General features: G+C 41.9%; 1 long non-coding RNA gene across 3 annotated transcripts in view; it reads left to right on the forward strand.

The window, feature by feature from the left end:
- LOC109569904 (uncharacterized) overlaps window positions 1–23,407 on the forward strand; it is a 53,225-nt gene that overhangs the window by 21,985 nt on the left and 7,833 nt on the right. For 2 of the 3 annotated variants that reach the window (XR_011570901.1, XR_002182383.2), the window contains exon 2: window positions 11,140–11,249. This is a non-coding gene — a long non-coding RNA (uncharacterized lncRNA). Of the gene's footprint in view, window positions 1–11,139; window positions 11,250–12,239; window positions 12,316–23,407 lie in introns of all 3 variants that reach the window. The other variant, XR_011570902.1, reaches the window with a different exon arrangement.

A 23,407-nucleotide genomic window follows, 5' to 3' on the forward strand; every position in this document is an offset into this window, starting at 1 on the left:
TATTCTGTAATGACCTATATGGGAAAAGAATCTAAAATAGAGTGTGTGTGTGTGTGTGTGTGTGTATAAATAGATTCATTTGCTGTATGCCTGAAACACAACATCGTGAACCAACTATACCCCAATAAAAATTTTTTAAAAATTGTGCCTGACACAAAGTAAGTGTTCAACAAATTTTAACAATGCTGCTCGTGATTGTTATCGTTATTCCCTACAGGGGTTAACATGAGGCTTAAAAGTCCTTTGCAGTCATTCTGCCTACAGTGTGAGACATAACACTTAACAGCCCAGAGTGGGTACAATATCATAGGAGCTAACTGAGGGAAGACTGAATTAGAGTGAAGATGGTCAAAAGGAAGAGAACTGTGTAGACTTGGAGATATTGCAGAGGTCAAGATATTGTAGCAGCAAGGTCAGTTGATGAACTGCATTTAGGGGCTAAGGATGTGCCAAGCATGACAAAGTTAGAAGCCTTACAATGGCCTGCTAAAACAGCATGAAATAAATCCTTATTTTGCTTTCTGCTCTCCCCACCCTCCATCTTTTCCTACGGTGATGCCTCTTTCCTTTCTTCCAATAAAGAAACATCAGAAAAAGAAAAACTAGGACCAAAAGGCATCTCCAAGTTTAGCAGGAGTATGAACTACTTGGCCCATATATAATAAAAGTAGGATTTTTATTTTCAAAATCAATCTGGATTTTGGCTCTTTGGTGTCCATATGTCAAGAAAGCATCATATTTGGGTAGGAAGTGGGGGTATAAGACAGGAAAGAAAGAAAAATTAAATAGAATTAAGATGTCTGAGTTGATTTTTAAATAAATGAGTTAGCATAAGCAAATGGGTTTTTTATTTTTAATGTCTGTAATGAAGTTGAGCTGAGGGTGTAGGCAACAGACAGAGGAGAGAGGGGGCCTGGTGGCTGAGCAGGGTGTGGGATGGGGCTGGGGGCTGAATGATGAGGAAGAGGGAGGTATCCTGGAGCTGGAGTCAATAGAAATCCTTTCCAGCCCTTTGCCACCAATGCACATTCGAGCATGGCGCCTACTTTGCAAGGATTCTGTGGGCCAGCACCTGTGTTCATGGGCTCTGTAAAGTTGTAGGGAACTGTAGGGTAGGATTCCCCGGGAGAAGCCCATCTTACTGACATGTAAGATGCCTCAGGCATCTCAAGGGCCCCACCAGCTTAAGGGTGGCTAGAGGGAAACACCTTCCCCTGCAAAAGACCTTCACACCCTTCTGCCTTGGCCTCCCAAAGTGATTGCTATTAAAGACAGCGTTTCTGAGCTGGCCAGCCAGGAACTGCTGACCAGTGGAGTTTATTTCTGCATGAAACAAAACATGCCCCACCCCCACCCATCACTTTCTTTCCTTCTGCCTGAGTCTATGACTTGGCTGTGCTTAGCAGAAGGGAGGCAGGAAAGGCACACTTGAAATTGTAGCGAGCATTTGAGCAGACTGAATTCAATTTTGGATACAAATGTCAAGGAAAGGGTCCTTTGACTCCTGCTCCTTGTTTACTGAGGCGCAATGCAACGCTCCACTGAAAAGCCTGCTGAGCTGGCCAGCATGGGTTTGATGATGATACAGCACGGGGAGCCGGAGAAAGATGACCTTCCTGAGGATGCCTGGAAAGGTGCTGCCCGGCTTCTCCGTGCTTCCCGGGACCAGGACAGAAGGCAAGAGCCCGGGAGCTTCTCAGGTCCCAGCCTGGCCACAAATAAGCTACATGGCCTCTTCCCATAGCTTTGGCTTGATCGTCTTGGGACATAAAATAAAGGGACTGGAATAGATGATCCCTAAGATCTTTTTCATGTTTTATGATTCTGGCATTTCAAGTATTTACAGGTGCTGACAAGAAATGACAGCCAAAAATGTAGGATAAAATTTGGCGTAACCATTTGGGAGGATAATTTGGCTTTAGCGTTCAGATTTTTTGATGTATATACCCTTTGGCTCAGAAGAGTCAATTCTTGGGATGTATCCTATGAAAATAGTAGCATAATAGGCAAGCACAGATATTTATAAATGTAAAAAAACATCAGAAACAACTTATGTGCCCTTTAGTAGGGAAGTGATTCAATAAACTACTACACAAGCATTATTTAAAAAATACAGATCCTCATGTAATGAAAAGGAAAAATATCCAAAATACAACTTTAATTGAAAAAATAGATTGAATAAAATATATAGCACAATTTTCTGAAATTAAATACAGATATGTGTAACATACATATGTGTGTTAAATTATACATTTATGTATATGTGAATGGAGACAAAGTGAAGAAGGTTCCACACCAAACTCACAGTGTTTCCCACAGGACTATGTGCTACAATATGGTAGTTACAAACACATATGGCTACTGAGTACTTGAAATGTGGCTAGTGAAATAGAGGGATCACATTTTTAATTGTTATTTCATTTTAATTACTTCAGATTTAACTTAAAATCTGGTACTTCAGTTATTGGAAAACTTTGTAGTGTTTGCAACAACTTGGATACGTGAATCTTTTTCAGCTGTATATTTTAAGACACCTCAATCCTAGGTCGTTTTTCAATGAAAATTTAGTATCCAAATTGAGTCATAAGTATAAAACATATACCAGATTTGTACCAAGAAAACTTGGTACAAAAAATAACGGAAAATATCTCAATCATTTTTAGCTCATGAATAATTTGATATTGCTGATTACATGTTGAAGCAATAATATTTGGATACATTAGGTTAAATAAAATATATAAAACTAATTTCACCTGTTCCTTTTTACTTTTTCAATGTGACTGCTACAAAATTTTAAATTGCATGTGTGGCTCATGTTACATTTCTGTGGGACAGGGCTGCTTTGGGTACTGGGAGAGAGGAGAGGGCTAGACTTTAACTTTTTACTTGATATACTTTTGAATTGTTTGATTTTGCTATAGTAAGCCTGGGTAACTTTCATGATTTACAAAGAAAGATAGTTTTAAAGTATTAAAGTAAAAAGATAATTTCCAGGATATATTTTGATATGTAAAGAACATTCTTGAGAACATACTCTTAATTTGTTTCTTTGGGGATGGAGTGTCAAGGTCTCAAATAAATATTTTGCCATCAAGTTCTTAGAAAATGGAACTTTCACTTCAGTGTCTCTGTGATTTACCAGCATCTTCTAATTGACTCTCTTTTTGGATGACTGCTATCCTCAGCCAGGATACCTCTGCCTGACAACCATCCCAGCTGTGCTGGCAAAGGATTGTTTCTTGAGAGTAGGAGTTAAGCCCAGGAGGGTTAGAAAAAAAAGAGAAATAACCCTTAAAATAATCTCCCTTCTTCTCTCCCGCTGCCTCCTCCCGTATCAAGATTTCCCAAGGCTTTGGGGATCTCGAGTTCTAGGCTGAACTTCCTACCTCACTAAATGACAAGGCCAGGATGTTAATGTTCCCCGCGCAGACACGTCTGCATTATACATAAAGATGTCTGTGTTACACATAAACACGTTATGGCTGTAGCAATATCACTTTCAAAGGAGCGTTAATCCGCTGAAGTCATCGAGTCAGAAAACATTTGCTTCTCCATGTCTTGTGTCTGAACTGTGTGTGAGAGAGGAAGTAGGAGGGAGCGAGGAAAGGATGGAGGAAAGAGAGAGAATGCATTTTATAGAGCCTTACTTTGCAGAGGTCATTTTTAAAACTATTCGTCTGGTTTCTCACTTGTCTGCTATGGTGTCACTCTCTTACGCTATTTAGTCTCTGTTAAAAAAAATTGATTATCATCTTTTCTATACAAACTTACAGATACACAGATAACCCCAATCAACGTTTTGGATATGAAGTTGTTGAGTTTAAATGGATGCCACAGGGTGACGTGAGTGAAGAAAAAAATCAGCTGTGGTTCTCATAAAGCTCAGGAAATTGCTAACTCAGTGCTTCCCTAAAACCTGTATTACAGCTCATGTCTCCCTAGGACGTATTTGCCTGTTTTGATTTGTCTTCCTTGCTGGGCACCTCTATCTCCAACACCTAGCACAAGGCCTGGCAAAAACCAGGCTCTTAACAGAAATCTGTTGCTTGACTGAAGGAAGAAATGAATGAACCTAGCATTTAAGGGTCAGCCATTATCTAAAACATTTATAAAATTAGAATATCAGCTCGAAAATGGACTTGTAAAAATTTTCCATCTTTTTGACATTGTTTTATTAAATGCCTATTATAGACTGAAAGCTGACTAAACAAAGTCAGCTGTTAAACACACATAAACACACACACAGGGTCCCTGCTTTTGTGAAGTTTACAACCCGGGGAGAGGGGAGAGATAGGGGTCCGGCATAAATACATAAAGTCACAAAGTACAAATGGTGATAGGTGTTCCCAAGGATACTATCAGGAATGGTGAGAGGATAACGGGTATGGGGGAGTGACACCAATTTAGCCAAGTCCATTTGTCTCTTCTCTGAGTAACTGACATTTAAGCTAAAGCATGGGGAATGAGAGTGGGACTTCCCAGGTGGCTCAGTGGTAAAAAATCTGCCTGCCAGTGCAGGAGACTTGAGTTTGGTCCCTGCATCTAAAGATGTTCTGGAGGAGGAAATGGCAACCCACAGTAAAGCGTCTATCTGTAATGCAGGAGATCCAGGTTCGATCCCTGGGTTGGGAAGATCCCACTCCAGTACTCTTGCCTGGAAAATCCCATGGATGGAGGAGCATGGTAGGCTACAGTCCATGGGGTCGAAAAGAGTTGGACACGACTGAGTGACTTCACTTTCACTTTTCAATATTCTTGCCGGGATAATCCCATGGACAGAATACCCTGGTCAGCTATAGTCCATGGGGTGGCAAAGAGTGGGACACGACTGAGCACACACACACACACGGGGATGAGAAAGTGTCAAATATTAAGCTAGTAAATAAGCACATTTGGGCAAGGCGGGGGATGGGGTGGGTGGTGGGTGTGGGAGAGAAGGAAGAGCCTTCCCCACACCCAGGGGCAGGGTCTGCTGCTTCTGTGACTCTCTACCCAATGTGCTACAACATTCAAACTTGATTTGATTCATTTGGAATTTAGAATCCATGCTAATTTGCATGCTTGGCTAGGTGTCAGTGTCTATAGGAACCCATGTGTTCAAAGTGTAAAGAGGGTGATTTCCTTTATGTGAAGTGGCATATGATCATGAAGGAATGTCCTGAGAGTGGGCTAGGTGGCGGCTGGTGAGTTTTATTTGCTTCTCTTCAAGATTGTCTGGGGCCTCTTCCCATTAGCGTCCATATTTCAGATCTGCTCTGTCTATTCAATTTCTCCTATATATATATTTTTTTTTTTGCTGACAGTAGTTACATGTGGGGGGCGGGGTCTGAGGATTTGCAAGGAGAAGAGTCTTATTTTTCATCTTATTCTCCCTTTTGAATATTTTTAACTATGAGTTTTTTATTACTTACAAAACTATTAAAATTGTAAACTACAGATACAGTTCTGTTTAACACGCCACCTTATGACCATTGCTGGGAATTAGCTTTGTTTCTTGTTTTCTGATTATTAAGGCAGTACAAGCGCAATGCAATTAGTTTGGGAAAACTCAGGAAAAAATAAAAAATAAAATTTCTCATAACTCAATGACCCATAGATTACTACTAATATTCTCTTGGTATACAGAAGTCCCTGCTTAGTCAAGATTTCACTTCCCACAATTTATGTTACTCATAGTCAACCACATACCAAAAATATTAATGGGAAATTCCAGAAATAAACAATTTATAAGTCTTAAACTCTGTGTAGCCTGATAAAACTGGGCCCAGAGCTCGGACATGCCCTGGATGTGAATTATCTCTTTGTCCGTGAAATCTTGCTCTTTAGTCACATAGTAGGCATCTTGGTTATCAGTCCAACAGTCAGGCATCACAGTGCTTGTGTTCAAGGAACCCCTACTAGTTAATAATGACCTCAAAGCTCATTAGTGTAGTGATGCTGGCAATTTGGACATGCCAGAGTAAAGTGATAAAGTGCTTCCTTCAAAGTGAAAAGGTGAAAGTTCTAGATTTAATAAGTAATGGAAAAAAATCTTTACCATGCTGAAGTTGCTCATATCAATGGTAAGAACAAGTTTTCTATCCATGGAATTGTGACGAAGGAAAAAGAAATTTATGTTAGTTTTGCTGTTGCACCTCTAACTGAAAAACTTAGGGCCATAGTGAGTGAGAGTGCTGAGTTAAGATGGAAAAAGCATTAAATTTGTACACTAGGATATTTTGTGAGAGAGAGACCATTCACGTATTTTTTTTTTTTTTTTACAGTGTGTTCTTATAATTGGGGCTTCCCAGATGGCTCTAGTGGTAAAGAACCCTCCTGCCAATGCAGGAGATGTATCAAGGGCTGGATCCCTGGGTTGGGAAGATCCCCTGAAGGAGGGCACGGCAATCCACTCCAGTATTCTTGCCTGGAGAATCTCATGGACAGAGGAAACTGGCGGGTTATAGTCCATAGTGTTGCAAAGAGTTGGACACGATTGAAGTGACTTAGCATGCATGCATTGTTATAATTATTGTATTTTATTATTATTGTCCTTAATGTATTACTGTACCTTATATATTTATAAATTAAACTTTACCACTGGTTTGTATGTACAGAAAAAAAAAGTATATCTGGGATCCAGTACTATCCACAGTTTCAGGCATCCAACTGGGAGTCCTAAACTGTAACCGCCTTGGATAAAGGGAGAAAACCGTATGTCTTTCCCAATGCCTCTTAAAAAATAGGATCCGATTCTACTTGTTCATTTATAACCAATTTTTTAAAACTTGGTATATGTAGGCACCTTTCTATGGCAATAAATCTCAAGCTTCTGAATGGATATATAATAATTTATAATTATATATATTTGGATGAGCATTTAGATTTCAATTTTCAGCACATAATTAACTTTTAATCTGAGTTTTCATGAAATTTTTTGTATCAGCCACCATCCTAGGATTATACTTGATTCCTCAAAATTCATCCAACTTGATACTTACTTAGTAATCAAGAAACAGAATTTTCTTTGCAGGTATATGTTCCACTGGGTGCAAACTTGATACATGAAAATCTAAACTTCAAAATTATTCCTTAACTTCACTAAACAATTTAAAAAGCAAATCTCACTTCTTTCACTCAAAATGCCCTTTCGAAATGTATCAGCTTTTCAGAAGTTTGGCAATGAAGGTAGGGAGGGATGTCTCGTGAAATGTCTAATGGTTTATTTTAAGACCACCTCAGGTATTCTGTGCAGAGGTGGGATGGGAGGGGCAGGGGGCGAGAGTGCACTGATAAAGGCCAGTGCTCTGATCACAGGTGTTACCAGCTGACTTGACAAGTCAGACAGGTGATGGGGGTGGGACAAGAGGCAGAACTCCGGGTATCAGAATCAGACGTGGGTAGGCTGAGAGATTCTGGCTGTGGAAGCCCCCACATACTTGGACTTGGAAAAGGGATCCTCAGCCAACTGTGTGTATGTGTGTGTGTCTGCTCAGTCATGTCTCCTGCGACCCCATGGACTGCAGCCTGCCAGGCTCCTCTGTCCATGGGATCTCCCAGGTAAGAATACCAGAGTGGGTAGCCATTTCTTTTGCCAGAGCATCTTGCCGACCCAGGGCTCGAACCCGCATCACCTGCACAGGCAGGCGAATTCTTGACCGCTGAGCCACCAGGGAAGCCTTCCTCAATCTATTACTCTCCAGCAAAACAGAACAGCAGCCAGGGCTGGACTGTCTTCATGCCAGATCAGCCTGTCCGTCTCCAAGTCAGCAAATACACAAAGATCCATTCCACACTCAAACCTGACATTCCCCTTAGTTACAATCCTGTGATTTCCAAAAAGATTATTTTCTGTTTCTTTTCAGCTATAGCAACCTGCTCTCTTAAATAGCTTCTTTATCTGGTGGGGCAATTACAGCCTGTGACTAACAGCTGCAGTTCATAAACATGAGTTTCACTGTTTGGGTCAGTAGTTCTTAGTGTTTTCTGAATGGCAACTCCCCCAGCTGATCTTGGCGTTAAGAGAAGCACCTACCATCCGCACTCCGGTTGGTACTCAATAATGCAGTTTACTGTTGGAGGATTCTGTTTCCCCATTATAAAAGACGTGACATTTTTATTAAAGGTGAAAGACCTTAAATCTAATACCAAATGTATTTCTGTATGTTGGTTTGACTGGTGATTTTAGCTTTCCTCATTGAGTTTTTCCTTATATTCCAAATGATCTACAATAGGCAGGTCTTTCTTTTTTTTTTTGAAAAAAAATTCCCTTTCAAAAAGTCATTCACAACTATAAAAATTTTACGAGAAAATCTGCAGGACCTAGGACTTGATAAAGGGCTCTTAGACATGACACCAAAGGCACAGTTGATAAAAGGAAAGAAATCTATAAATTATACTTTGCTAAAATTAAAAGCTTTTGCTCTGTAAAAGATATGGTTAAGAAGATGAAAAGACAGGATCCAAACTGGGAGAAAATATTATTTGCAACAACTGCACATTAGCATCTCAGAGGATGGGAAGCCCATTTATTGAGCCCTTACGATGTGGCAGGCCCTGGACCAAAGCCTTTACATTTATCAACCCGTTTCAGTCTCGCAGCATTTCTATCAGGCAGGAGCTGTTACCATTCCTATGTTAAAATTTAGAGGCAGAGGCTGGAAGTTTCAGGGTCTAGTCCAAGACCCTATCCCTGGGGCCAGGATTCAGTCCAAACCTGTTCATCACCCAAGTGTGCTAAGAGCCTGCCTTCTGGAGCCAGACTTCCTGGGTTCAAATCCTACATACCTCCTTGGTAGCTATTTGACTTTGCCTCCATTTCCCCAACTGTATAATGGGATTAATAATAATACCTACCTCATAAGGTTGTTGTAAAAATTAAAAACATGAATCTGTCTGTGGCTAAGAGCTATGTGCTTGGCACATAGCAAGGGCCATGTGAGTGATCACTATTGTTATGCTGGTGTTATTATTTTACTGACTCTTAGGAGAAAAGTAAATGACCCAAAGAGACATAATTTCATGTTGTCTCAAGAGATTTCTCCTGGCCAAGTAACACAAGACAGGCTGCCTCCAGGCTGCTGCTCCCAGCCCCAGGGCTTTCAGCAAAGTGAAACCGGCCATTTCCAAAGTCAAATTCTTCAGGGCAGCATTAAGTCTTTGTCTTATCGGGAAAGGGCTGAGGGTAGGAGAGGACAACTCTTTTATGTAAGAGCCAGCAATGGATTTCCTTTGAAGAAACTTGCCTTTTACAAGTATTTGTTTCGGAGTATTCAGTGATCTTATTTTGTATATCTCTGTTGCCGCAACATACCATGGACTGTCAGTATCCCCTTTATTACAGAAAATACAGTCCTTAGTGCCTTTCAATCTAATCAGATTAGAGAAACAATTCAGAAAACTCATCTTTATGATTCTCTTCTTCTAGAACAACTCAGGTACCTAAAATTACCAAAAGATAACAAGAGACATCACCTGCCTGACAGTGGTTATAGAAGTAAAGAGTCCAAGAGCTGAGGCTTTCTTAACTCCTCCAAATGGGTCACAGTTATGAGACAAATGATGTCTTCAGTCAGGGCCAGGGAGTTCAGTTTCAACCCCAATCAACAGTCCTATGAAAGACTTCTCTTTGAGAGACTCTGAGGTTTCCTTTTGAGATGGGAGCTGAGGGAAGATGGAGCCCAGCTTAAGTGCCCTGGGTGGGTCTCATAGAGCTCAGGGGGATACCAGTAGAGCCCTTTCTGGGCAGAACACTGGAAATGGAACTGCTGGCATAGCACCCTATGCCAGATGTATATCTTGATGCAAACTCCAGGTTATCTTGGCCTTCAGGAAGAACAGGGCTTACAGCTGATCTAGTTTAGGAAGGAGCTCTCTCACCAGGATCCCTGAGTACAAAGAACACCTGATTTGGGGTGAAAAACCCACCCCAGGGCTGGTGTCCTTGAAAAGTCCCCTTAGAATCTCTAGAGTTTTGTTTTCATTTCTATAAAGACTCCTAAGTCTTTAGGATTTGGAAACTTACCTGGATATGATTTTATCAGCATCCTTTATCCTATAGGTGGTACAGTGGTAAAGAATCTGCCTGCCAATGCAGGAGATACAAGAGATACGGATTTGATTGGAGATATGGATTGGGAAGATTCCCCTGGAGAAGGAAATGGCAACCCACTCCAGTATTCTTGCCTGGAAAATTCCACAGACAGAGGAGCCTGCTGGGCTACAGACCCTGGGTTTGGAGAGTCAGACATGACTTAGCGACTGGAAAACAACAATACACTAATAGAAGGCACTAAACTCCATATCCCAGTCACCTCTTTGAACTCTTCATTTTATGATGAAGAAACTGAAGCCCAGAGTCACACAGCGCTATAAGGGCCTGGAACCCAAGACTTCTGACCCCAGCCTAGTTCTCTACCCTCTGAGCCACCCTGCCAAAATGACAATTTAAAGGATGACTTCCTGATCACTCCTTCTCTCTTTTACAAGGCCACTGGGTCACCACACTGCAGATAATTCACTCCATAAGCCAACTCAGAGCTATAGGGAAAGAGCAAATTAGCCAAGACAGCAGTAGTCAGGCTCTCTCACCCCCACGGCCTCTCACTCTTGGCCCACGTTTTGCAAACAATGATTATGTAAGAGCTGAGATCATTTGTATAGCACTGTGCCGTCTCATAACCTATATAAGCACCACCTGAAATGCTTTTGTAGTCAAGTTGTGTTGAGTCGAGTCTCATAGTAGTCGTTGCTGCTACTGTGTCAGCCATTAGAGGGTAAAGCATGTCTGCTTTGCCAAGGTGACTTAAGAATTTCTGCAGTTCCTATGGCTCCTCACATCTTCTTCCAGCTCCGCCCTGCCTGCCCTGCCAGTGAGACAAGAGCACTCTGAAGCATGTCTCATCATGAACCAGGACTTCGGTTCAAATGGAGAAAGAGGATTCAGAGAGTTTTGGGGGGTGCGGGGTTGAGGGGGTACTGAACTCATTAAAAGACACTGCAGAACAATCCTGCTGATTCAGAATGACGAAAGAATGGTCTTTCTGATTATCCAGTGGTTTTGCTCATATTTATGGAATGAATGAATATATGGAGCTTTGAAATGTAATACCAGCCATTCTACTGAATTTAATTCCATCTTTCTTCCCCTGGTATGTTAAGGTCATAATGAGTATGGATTTCCACTCTGGAGAAGTCAACTGATGAAGAACAGGGGTTGGCAATCTTCCCGTTGGTGTATTTTTGGTAAATTGCTGACTCTGATGCAGAAGGTGAGGATGATCAAGCTGACTCTTCTCTCTCTCTCTCCTTTAAAAGTAAATCCCTCACATCAGTTTGCTTATCTTTCACTTATCCTTTTCTCATAAAAATATCTTCGGGAATGTACACACACACCCAAGTCAAGTTATCTGATCTCCTGTTGACTGGAACATAGTTACCTAATCAATAGGACCATCACACACAGGATTATGTCTTAAACTTTTCTCTTGAATTCCTGGTTAACAAGGCTGAAGATGTGCCATGGGGCACTTGATTCTTTTTACTTCATTTAGGAGCATGGATGCTGAAGCCAAGAAGCAGAAATCAGCCAACTGACAGAAGTGGCAACTAGACACAAAACAACTTAGTGATGGGTTCAAGAAGATGGGGTCAATTTAAAATTTTTTAATTTATTCTTCAGTTACAACTGAATATATTTTTGAGCAGGCAATGAATTAAAACACAAAGAACAGTAAGCAGAGAAACATATGTCAGGTAAATTACAGAGACTTTTTAGTGAAACTATTTTTTAACTTACTGCAATTCAACTCAAGATAATATTTTTATATTTTCAAGTGAATTTTTACATCACAAATCAAGATTTATCTATGTTCAGATAGGTTCTGCTGGCTTATGTCCAAAAGGCTTTGCTCTCTGGAGAGAAGTATTCCTTGCTTTTAAAGCACTTATTAACACTTTTTACTTGTCAGGAATTGTGCCCAGTATCAAGGCTATGAAGGACTAGACACAGCCCCTATCCTGGTGGGGTGGGGAGGGATTGTCATGGAGACTATATGCTCAAACATTTTCCCGCCTCACCATCATTTTCCATCTTACAATGCCACCAATCTGAGCTTTATAGATAGTTTCTCTGTACAGTTTCTGTACATTTGATAATGATCCTTAATTCAATTCACCTGACCTCTCAAAATCTTGCCATGCTTTATTTTTTCCTTTCTTTAACTTCTTTTTTTCCCCCTGGGTTCGTTCTTCCATGCCAGCTGTCACTGTGACACAATGAAGAGCTAAACTGAGAAGGTTCTGCTCACCTCTGATTTCCCACACTGGGCTCAAACAGTAAGAGTTTTGTTATGAACTATCTTCCCAAATTTGCCCTAGCCCATTTATCCCTAGAGTGTTTTCTTTTATGTTAATAAACCATCATTTTATGTGTGCATGCTAAGTTGCTTCAGTTGTGCCTGACTCTTTGTGACCTTATGGACTGTAGTCTGCCAGGCTCCTCTGTCCATGCGATTCTTCAGGCAGGAATATTGGAATAAGTTGCCATGCCCTCCTCCAGGGGATCTTCCTGACCCAGCGATCAAACCCATGGCTCCTTCGGCTCCTGCATTGCAGGCGGTTTCTTTACCCCTGAGCCACCGGGGAACCCCTCACTGTTATATGCTGAAGCATTATTTGTAATAGTTAACGGGAAAAAAAGCACAGCAGTTGCCTATATCTCCATCCATGGAAAGGGGGTTAAGTAAACTATGGAATAGCCATACGATAGAACCCTCTCCAGGCTTTAAAAAGAATAGAGGGAGGCCTCTAAAAAAGCTGAACTCATAAAAGCAGAAATTTTAAAGTGGTGGTTGCCTAAGGTTGGAGTTTGAAGGAAATGGGGAGATAGTCATCAAAATGCACAAAGATTCAGTCCTGCATGATGCATAAGTCCTGGAGATCTAACGGACAGCATGGTAACTCTAGTTACTGTATTGTATTCTTGAAGTTTGCTGAGAGAGTAGAGCTTTCCACCACATAGAAAAATATGCTAACTATGTAAGGTAATGGACATGTTAACTAGCTCAGTTATGGTAACCATTTCACAATGTATATATAAACACCAAATCATCATATTGAGCCCCTCAGATACATACCACTCTGATTTGTCAAGTGTATCTCAGTAAAGCTGGGGGGAGGGAATGAGAGGTCGGTTGGAGCAAGTATCTATGATACATTATAAAGTTAGAAAAAGGCAAGTTGCAAAACTAGGTGCAGTGAGACTCGGCTTGAAAACACATATGTGAATCTGTATAACATGCGCCTGAATACACACACACACAGTATTAAAGGGAAAAACTATAGGAGACGCGGAGTACGTGACTGGGAGCTGGTGAAGTTTAGTGGGTGAGTTAGGGGAGGAGCAGATGAAAGGAGAAATGTCACTTTCTCATGCTACACTTCTCTATCAATTATGTTGACAATAGATATACTTTTGCAATAACTGAATAAATAGGAGAAATATCTTATTTTCCTAGACATTTTAAAACCGTACATTCTTCTAGGATCGCATAGCTGTTGAGTTTCCACTCCTTTTGATAATACACTTATCTCTTTTATGGCTTCAGGGAATTAAGGCCCCAGACGGACAAGTCTGTGCCCTCACTTTCCTATTTGCCCCTTCTGCGGGTTCTCCAGCCCCTGGGATCATGAGCGATTCACAATTACTCACAGCTTCCAGGTCCCCTACGAGTTTTGTAACTATTCTGCACTTGTCCTTTGAAACCAATGTCATTTTAAAGCTTCAGAGTCTATCTTCTGCAGAGCTCTGGAGCATTCCTGGGGTAACAGGGTGTTAGCAATATTTCTCTGGGCTCAGCAGTCTGCCCTTCCTGTCCGTGAATGGGAAACCTCTCAATAACTCCGGCTGAGTTATTACACTGTTTAATATAAGGGGCTTGAGCATCCGCTGATTTTGGCTTCTGCAGAGGCTCCTGGCACCAAATCCCCACGGATAACGAAGGCCAATTGTATTTCGTTCAGGTGTATCATTCACTGTTTCTTGGTCACATCATAGGTGGACTTGGCCCTGGAAAATCTATCCACCAGTCCCTGAAAGCAAGCTAAAGAGGGATTATTCTCATCTCACAGACCAGGAAACAGCCATCCAAGGTTGACTGGGGCTGCCTAGACCACATGGCAGGGTGATGGAAAAAATATTGGGATTAAAACCTAGAGTCCCAAGTTGAAGTTCTCGGCATACTATTAATATATTGGGTTGGCCAAAAAATTCACTTGGATTCTGTAATAACTTATGAAAAACCTGAATGAACTTACTGGCCAACCCAACATTTTCTTTAAGCAAAATTTGAACTCCCTGAGCCTCAGTTTCCTTGTCAATAAAATAAAAATTATAAAACTTGCCTTCTATAGCACTGCTGTTACATGAGTGTGTATACAATGTTCTGCATTTTGTAAAGTACATATTATTTATTATATAATTACATAAGAGGACCAACAACCAGGAAATTCTATATGAATTAGTTATATCTTCGAGGCTGCATATCCAGCTAGGTTTCTGTCGGATTTTCTTTTGCCCAAAATAGAAATTTAAAATTTTCTTTGAAGCATCTTAGAAGCCATTCCTTTACCTTGAATAGTCTTGTTCTTTAAATTCAAGTGTTTTTTTATACTCTAAATATTTCTCTAAATGGGTTTTAAAAGGGGCACAAAAGTATCAGTTCCAGGAAGAACGCAACAACACTCTCCCAGAATGCCATGCCAAATTGCATAGCACTCTGAAAGCAGATTAAAGTTGTTTCAAATGCTTCAAAGAGAAGAAAAAAATCTAATCCCCCAAGGTTCCCTTTAAATCCATATTCCTTAATTTCAGTAAATTTCCCAAGTCTTTTAAAAGACCCAAATATCATTTTACAGTTTGGAAGTAGTAATGGAGAACAGTTCCTAATTTTTTAGAATGTTCTTTTTTTCCCCCCCTTTAAAAAGTAAAGCTCAGTAAAGCTGGTCTTTCTCATAAAGGAGCCGGCCCAAGTTGAAGACAGCCCGCCTGGCTTGGGGGGAGTGGGCGCAGCCATCTCCAGGGCCCTGAGCCTGGAGTTTATGGCTAATGGCTACCTGGAGAATTCCTTCAAGAAGCAGAGTCAGGCATTTTCCCTGTTATTTCTGGGCGAGATTTGCATGTCTGTCATTGTGGGAAGAACGCCCAGTCTCCTCACTGTGTAACACTGAAGGAAAGAAAGTTTCCAAATGAGAAGAAAAACAAGCCGGGCTGCAATAGAGGCTAGCAGGACCATTTTCACTGCTTTGGAAAAACTGCTCTTCTTAAGCCATCTTCACCTGCCAGGAGAGGCAAACTGTTTTCCTGAAACACTTTTTGTAATTCTTCCCTTTCTGACCTATGAAAACAGTCATAAACGCCCCAATTACCACAATGAGTATTCATTGAGATTAACACGTACCAAGCACTGTGCCAAAGGTCCCACATGCTGTATTTCATGAGATCTGCTCAGCAGCCTTGAGGCAGATACTATTATTAGCCCCATTATACAGATGAGAAAGTTGAGGTCTAAAGAAATAACTAAGCACTCAAGTGACACGCAGAGGCTTAAATGGTTGAGCAGGGACTCCAAACCAGATCTTTCTGACTCCAAAGTCCAGGTTTAACCAGAATAACGCACTGCCTAAATACAGTCCCAAGCCAGTGCAGCCCCTAGTTCGTGTTGAACACGTCTGTTCTACCTCAAATCTGAACTGTTATTTTAATTAACAATAGCTGCCTGTGTCCAGCTAAGTGGTTTACATGCCTGGTCTCATTTAAGGCTTCCCAGCAGATTCAAATGATATTAACTACCCTGGAAATACTTTCTGCCTCTTCTGTCACTCTCTTCTTTTTCTCCTGTTTCTTTCTCTCTCCCTCTTCATCTCAGAAACATCGAGTGCCTTGGGTTGTGTTTTCACCTTGCCTTCAGCCTGGCTTAAAATGCAGACTGTGCAGTGAAGGAGATAGGTGCATCTTTTCAGGTGCTTTCCGCTTTTGTTTGAGGGGAAGTTACAAGTGCCGGTCGCTGCTCTCCGACTTCAGGACACCTCCGCGTGGATGGTGCCAGAGTGGTGACCTCAGACCACAGCTTGAACGCCCGATTACAAGTAATCCAGCTCCAGAGGTGATAGCATGACCTCTCTTTAAAAAGGAGATAAAAATAGCCAAGAAACAACACTTTACTCAGTTCTCTGAAAGGCTGGCATCCTTCCAGGATAGACTTATGTACTTTTTGTACTTGGAGGAAAAAAAGAGATGGGATTTGATCCAAGAATGGTCCTACAAACGAGAGAAATATGGAGCAAGCAGCTGGAGCAGAGCAGCCAAGTGGTACCACCAGCTGCAGGCCCATTAATTAACATTCCCTGGTATGTAGCAGCTCCAGTGACCTTGATTCTTGTTGAATTCACCGAGATAACTTTCACAGAGTCTCTACTTTTCTCACTGCGGTGTATTTATCCAAGGAGTACCTTGCATATTTCCCCCCATCTCTCCAAGCAGTAAATTTATTCTAATTGCAAAGAGATACAGTAAAAGCCTGATTGAACGCTTGGCAGTTTATAGAGATTTATTTCTGGGGCTTAAGGGGGTTTTTAGAGTGTGTGACTAGAGCAGGGTTGAGGGGAGCTGAGGAAAGGAGCCCAAGAGAAAATGTAGATTTAATGGATCTATAAAATGACCCCGCAGTAGATAAATGCTTGTTCCAAAGAAGCTTAAACAGCCTGACCCAAACCAGGGTCTGTGACAGCCAGTCCGACACGAGGTGTCTGAAGCATTGCATATTTCTCTTTGGGTTTTCAGGTTTCCATATGAAATTTGTTATTCCCCAGGCAGAGGTGAGAGAGAGGGGAAATCTGTTTTCCAGAGGGAAGAAAGCATATTTAACGGCAAGTTTCTAAGTACTGAAAGCTATGAAGAAAGTAAACCTCAAGCACCTGCCCTTAAAATCACCTTGCCTTTTCTCTAACTTTCTGGAAGCTCAACTCTGAATTTTCAGCCTAGGATCCTAGAAGGTGGATCATGAGAACCTGTCCTTTGTAGCAAGATTTCTGCATAGGAACCAGCAGCTTTCCAAAGGGCAGTTATCCCAGGCACTTTCAGCTCATGGTGAGATAGGGGGCCACTATCCTTTGACAGAGCCTTCAGCTTAGAATAGGCCATGCATGCACATATTGCTAAACTTTTCCACGAAATCCTTCTAGGCTTTTGATCCCATGAGTGACATTCATCTTTTTTGCAGCTGCTTTGCAAGTTTCACTGAGGATGAATTTTAGGACTTTCAACTGTTGAATTTGTTATATTGTAAATCTAATCATTACTAAAATGGAGACATTTGTTCTGGGGAAAGAAGCAAAACAGAAAAAGCTCTATAGTAGACACCAGTGGGGAAGTAGTTTGGAGAGTGAATGCACTGGTCTCTTTGGCCAGGGGCTAAACAGGGATTGGGTCAGCTTCTTGGGGTTCCCTGTGTCAGCTTTAATAATATAATAGCACCAGTTATTTGGGGCTTCCCTGGTGGTTTAGCTGGTAGAGAATCCTCCTGCAATGCGGAAGACCTGGGTTCAATCCCTGGGTTGGAAAGATCCTCTGGAGAAGGGAAAGGCTACCCACTCCAGTATCCTGGCCTGGAGAATTCCAAGGACTGTATAGTCCATGGGTCACAAAGAGTCGGACATGACTGAGCGACTTTCACTTTTCACCAGTTATTTTATCAGCAAAAGTGAGTTTTTTCGGTAATAGCCAGAGGAATTGCAACTCAGAGTATTAAATTATGGAAGACTGTAGGCAAACCCAGGGAACAAAGAAGGGAAACTAGCTTTTATAGGGGAAAGGGGAGACTTGGGAGGGAGGAAGCTGGGAGTCAAAGCATGGAAGCTTCTCATTGGTTGGACTGCTCCAGTCTGGGATTGGCTGCACAATCCTTCAGGGAGAGAGGTTTTTTCCTTCCCGTTGGACAGTGAAGTAGGCAACACTTGCCTGTGGGAGATGTAGGAGAGCTATAAGGGTAGTCTCTTCCTGTTTGAGGTAATTGAGGATCCCTGGAGGGCATGAGAGCGCCCCCTATAGGCCTGAACTGCCGCTAATTGTAGCTGAGTTTTCTTTTAATTCTACACCAGCCTGTTTCTTTTTCTTCTTCTTCTTCTTCTTTTTTTTTTTTTTTTAGGAATTGGCATAAGGGAACCTTAGGGGGAAGAATTAAACTTTTTGAATGTTTAACACTCATACAAAAAAGCATTTTAACGTGTAGTTTTAAAGTTAAAACCCAAATCAAGAAGTGTAATATTGTGAATTCTCTCCTCACAGCATCTCTCATGCTCCTAGAGATAACCACTATCAGACATTTTATGGGAATCATAGCTTTGTTTTTTAAGACAATTATTTAGCACCTAAGTATGCATCTACATAGAACAGAGTTTAATTTTATGTGTTGGAACTTGATAAATGGAATTAAGGCCTTGTTCTTTTTGTTCTTTTGCTCAACCTCGTGCTTGTAAGAGTCATCCAGGTTGTATGTAGTTATAGTTCGTGTTTATTATAGCACAATGTTTTTCATTTAGCCATGTACCATTGATGAACTCTCAGGGTTATTTCTAGTTTGGAGATGTTGATAATGAAGCTGCTGGGAGCATTCTTGTGCGTATACACAGGGAGCATGAGAATTTGGTCAGCTTGCCTGATTGATGTCAAACAATTCAATTTAAACACATCTTGAATCGAGGCTTGTCCGAGGTTGAATGGCAAAATGGACAAGATTTGTCACTTGCTCATTCAATAAATACAAACCAAACTTCTGTTGTAGGAATAGGAAATATGTGACCCAGGCTGCCTCTCTTCCCTTCTGTGCTCAGAGCAGACATCACTAGTTTATAAGAGTGTGCTTTCCTGTTAAGCCTGGATGTGGCTTCAGTCATAGGCAATGTGGTCCTCAAGGCACATTGCTAACGATTGAATGTGAGGGGGTGTGATGGTTAATTTTCTGTGTCAACTTGGTTAGGCCACAGTACCTAGATATTTGGTCAACATCATTCTAGATGTTTCTGTGACATGGAAAAAGCAAGAGAGTTCCAGAAAAACATCTACTTCTGCTTTATTGACTATGCCAAAGCCTTTGACTGTGTGGATCACAATAAACTGTGGAAAATTCTGAAAGAGATGGGAATACCAGACCACCTGATCTGCCTCTTGAGAAACCTATATGCAGATCAGGAAGCAACAGTTAGAACTGAACATGGAACAACAGACTGGTTCCAAATAGGAAAAGGAGTACGTCAAGCTTGTATATTGTCATCCTGCTTATTTAATTTATATGCAGAGTACATCATGAGAAACGCTGGACTGGAAGAAACACAAGCTGGAATCAAGATTGCCGGGAGAAATATCAATAACCTCAGATATGCAGATGACACCACCCTTATGGCAGAAAGTGAAGAGGAACTAAAAAGCCTCTTGTGAAAGTGAAAGTGGAGAGTGAAAAAGTTGGCTTAAAGCTCAACATTCAGAAAATGAAGATCATGGCATCCGGTCCCATCACTTCATGGGAAATAGATGGGGAAACAGTGGAAACAGTGTCAGACTTTATTTTTCTGGGCTCCAAAATCACTGCAGATAGTGATTGCAGCCATGAAATTAAAAGATGCTTACTCCTTGGAAGGAAAGTTATGACCAGCCTAGATAGCATATTCAAAAGCAGAGACATTAGTTTGCCAACAAAGGTCCGTCTAGTCAAGGCTATGGTTTTTCCTGTGGTCATGTATGGATGTGAGAGTTGGACTGTGAAGAAGGCTGAGCGCCAAAGAATTGATGCTTTTGAACTGTGGTGTTGGAGAAGACTCTTGAGAGTCCCTTGGACTGCAAGGAGATCCAACCAGTCCATTCTGAAGGAGATCAGCCCTGGGATTTCTTTGGAAGGAATGATGCTAAAGCTGAAACTCCAGTACTTTGACCACCTCATGCAAAGAGCTGACTCATTGGAAAAGACTCTGATGCTGGGAGGGATTGGGGGCAGGAGGAGAAGGGGAAGCCAGAGAATGAGATGGCTGGATGGCATCACTGACTCAATGGACTTGAGTCTGAGTGAACTCCGGGAGTTGGTGATGGACAGGGAGGCCTGGCGTGCTGCAATTCATGGGGTCGCAAAGAGTCTGACATGACTGAGTGACTGAACTGAACTGAACTGAACTGAGAATAATATTTAAATCTTTGAATAAAGCAGCTAACCCTTTATAACGTGGGTAGGTCTCAAAAAAGATTACATGGGTCTCTACCACTGAGTTGAAGATCTCAATAGAGAAAAGACTGACCATGCCCAAGGAAGATGGAATTCTGCTACCAGACTGCCTTTGGACTCAAACTGCAGTTCTTCCCTGGGTCTCCAGCATATGGCCTACCACCCCTGCAGACTTTGGACTTGCCAGTCTTCATAATCATGTGAGCCTATTCATTACAATCTCTTTCTGTGTATACACGGACATCTTTTTGGTCCTCTCTGGAGAACACTAATACAGGTGGCATACTGTTTGCACAGGACTGCCTGGTGGCACAGGAACAAAAAGCCTGTCAAGGTAATTTAAATAAAGGAGATTTACTGTTGACAGGTATAGAACCTCTGAGAATCAAATACCAGGAAATAATTTTAATATTTAGTGGTACCCCCTTCAAAACCAATTCATTATAACACTACTTATATCTGAGATATTTTCCAAAATAAAATTGCAGTGGGTGTCCCAGTTTTTGAGGGTCATCAGTTGCTGTCAGCCAATGAGATCTAGAGCAAAGGAGCTTTTCTGAGCGTTCTTAACACAGTACTGTGGCTGCTTCCAGCTGGTGAGCTGAGTTGCACGGGTCCTGCAGTGTATGTTGCGTATTCTGTTCTGGGCTCCCTTTCTGCCATTGCTTTTGTGTTCTGGCAATGTTATGACCCGGACTGGCTGACCAAAGGAGCATAGGTGATAAGACTGTGTCTACTGTAAAGAAATAAAAGGGAGAGTATCATGCTAGATATTAGAACACAGATTTTCACATGTACCCCAATGTTCATTACAGCACTCTTTACAATAGCCAGAACATGAAAACAAACTAGATGTCCATCAACAGATGAATGGATAGAGAAGTTATGATACATGTATACAACGGAATATTATTCAATCATAAAAAGGAACGAATGTGAGTCAGTTGAACTGAGGTGGATGAACCTGGAGCCTGTTATACAGAATGAAGTCAGAAAGAGAAAAGTAAATATTGCATGCTGCTGCTGCTGCTGCTAAGTCTCTTCAGTCGTGTCTGACTCTGTGCAACCCCGTAGACAGCAGCCCACCAGGCTCCCCGTCCCTGGGATTCTCCAGGCAAGAACACTGGAGTGGGTTGCCATTTCCTTCTCCAATGCATGAAAGTGAAAAGTGAGGTCGCTCAGTCACGTCTGACTCTTAGCAACCCCATGGACTTCAGCCCACCAGGCTTCTCCGTCCATGGGATTTTCCAGGCAAGAGTACTGGAGTGGGGTGCCATTGTCTTCTCCGAAATATTGCATATTAACGCACATATATGGAATCTAGAAAAATGGTACCAATGAACCTATTTTCAGGGGAGGAATAAAGATGCAGATGTAGAGAATGAGTTTGTGAACACAGAGGGGGAAGAAGAGGATGGGACAAATTGTGAGAGTAGCATTGCTGTGTGTGAAAGAGAGAGCAGGAGCTTCCCTGGGGGCTAAGTGGGAAAGAATCTGCTTGCCAGCGCAGGAGACTCGGGTTTCATCCCTGATCCAGGAAGACCTCACCCGCTGCTGAGCACTAGGCCTGAGCACTACAACTATTGAGCCTGTGTGCTAGAGCCTGGGAGCCACAGCTACCAAGTCCACATGCAGCAACTGCTTAAGCTCGCATACCCTACAGCCCGTGCTCCACAAGAGCAACCACCACAGTGAGAGGCCCACGCACTGCAACCAGAGAGGAACTCTCACCACAGCCACAGAAAAGCCCACGCAGCAATGAGGACCCAGCACAGCCCAAAATATGTACAATAAGTAAATTTTTAAAAAATAGATGGCTGCTATATAACATAGGGAGCCCAGCCCCGAGCTCTGTGAAGAAGAGAGGGATGGGTTGGGTGGTGGGGGAGGCTCAAGAGGGAGGAGATACACAGACACACACACACACACACACAAATATATATTTATGGCTGATTCACATTGTTGTATGGCAGAAAGCAACAAAACTTGTAAAGTAATTATCCTCCAATTAAAAAAAAAAGAAAAAGAAAAAATGAACACAGGTTTTCCAGACGGTGTAGATTCTCCAAGTTGGGAAGTTGACTTACAAATAGTACTTATACTACAGAGTGCTAAGTTCTGTAATATCAAGGTATGCAAATGTTATGGAAAAAATAACCATAGACTGAGGACATTGAAGAGTGGATAGAAACTTACCCGAAGAAAGGGTGTAGAGAGGACTTTTCAGGCAGAGGAAACAATATTGGCAAAGATACGGGGAGATGAAAGAATGCAAACTACTCTTTGGCTGTCTGGCTACAGCAGCGCCTTCTTTTCGTGTTTTGATTTCTCCCAAGGGGCAACAGTGAGGCTCCATGAGAGAACCTCAGATGCTCTGGGCTCAAGCCTCCCATTATTTCCACAACTATGGGGAAGGTGTCACATATTTTGAAGCCAAGGAAAATATTACTTTATAGTAAAGGGAGAAAGAAAAAATTTAGAGGAGGTTAGAGAATGGAAAATTGAAGCACAGAGTCAGTGATAAGAAGTCAGTTTTATATGACACGTAGCAATTGCTCCTGGAATCATCAGGAGTAATATTTATAATCAGGATAAGCTAATGTTTTGGATGGGTTCCTGCAATTCTTCTGTTTCTGACAAGCCAGGTTACCTCTGTCTGCTGCAAACCTGAGAGAAACTTGTCCTCACATGGCAAAGACTTGAGAGTAGGGATGACATTCAAAACATTTAAGCAGCGGATAGTAGATACCTGAGCCAGTTGGGGATGATTGGAATGGCCAGACCCAGTGCATATAGGCTGAACTTCAAACTTGTCTTAGGGACCATTGAACCCAACACTTGTTTTACAGAAGAGATGGAAGGATTTACCTGAGACAATGTAGTGGCAGGGCTAAGAGTAGAACCCAGGTTTGCTATATTCATCCCCTAACCCTCTCTACTGCGACCTGAGGCCTCAAAGCCTGGGTAAGACCAGCGGGGCGCCTGTTGGTTTACCACAGACTAGACTCACACCCAAGGCTGCCCTTGGGAAGCATGTCTGAAGCTTTGTACCTTCACTTTGAGAATTACAGCTCTTACCCTGTTCATGAGTGGGGCTTCCCTGGTGGCTCAACTGGTAAAGAATCCACCTGCAATGTGGGAGACCTGGGTTCAATTCCTAG

Source organism: Bos indicus, chromosome 15 (assembly GCF_029378745.1).
Source record: "Bos indicus isolate NIAB-ARS_2022 breed Sahiwal x Tharparkar chromosome 15, NIAB-ARS_B.indTharparkar_mat_pri_1.0, whole genome shotgun sequence".
Classification (NCBI taxonomy): domain Eukaryota; kingdom Metazoa; phylum Chordata; class Mammalia; order Artiodactyla; family Bovidae; genus Bos; species Bos indicus.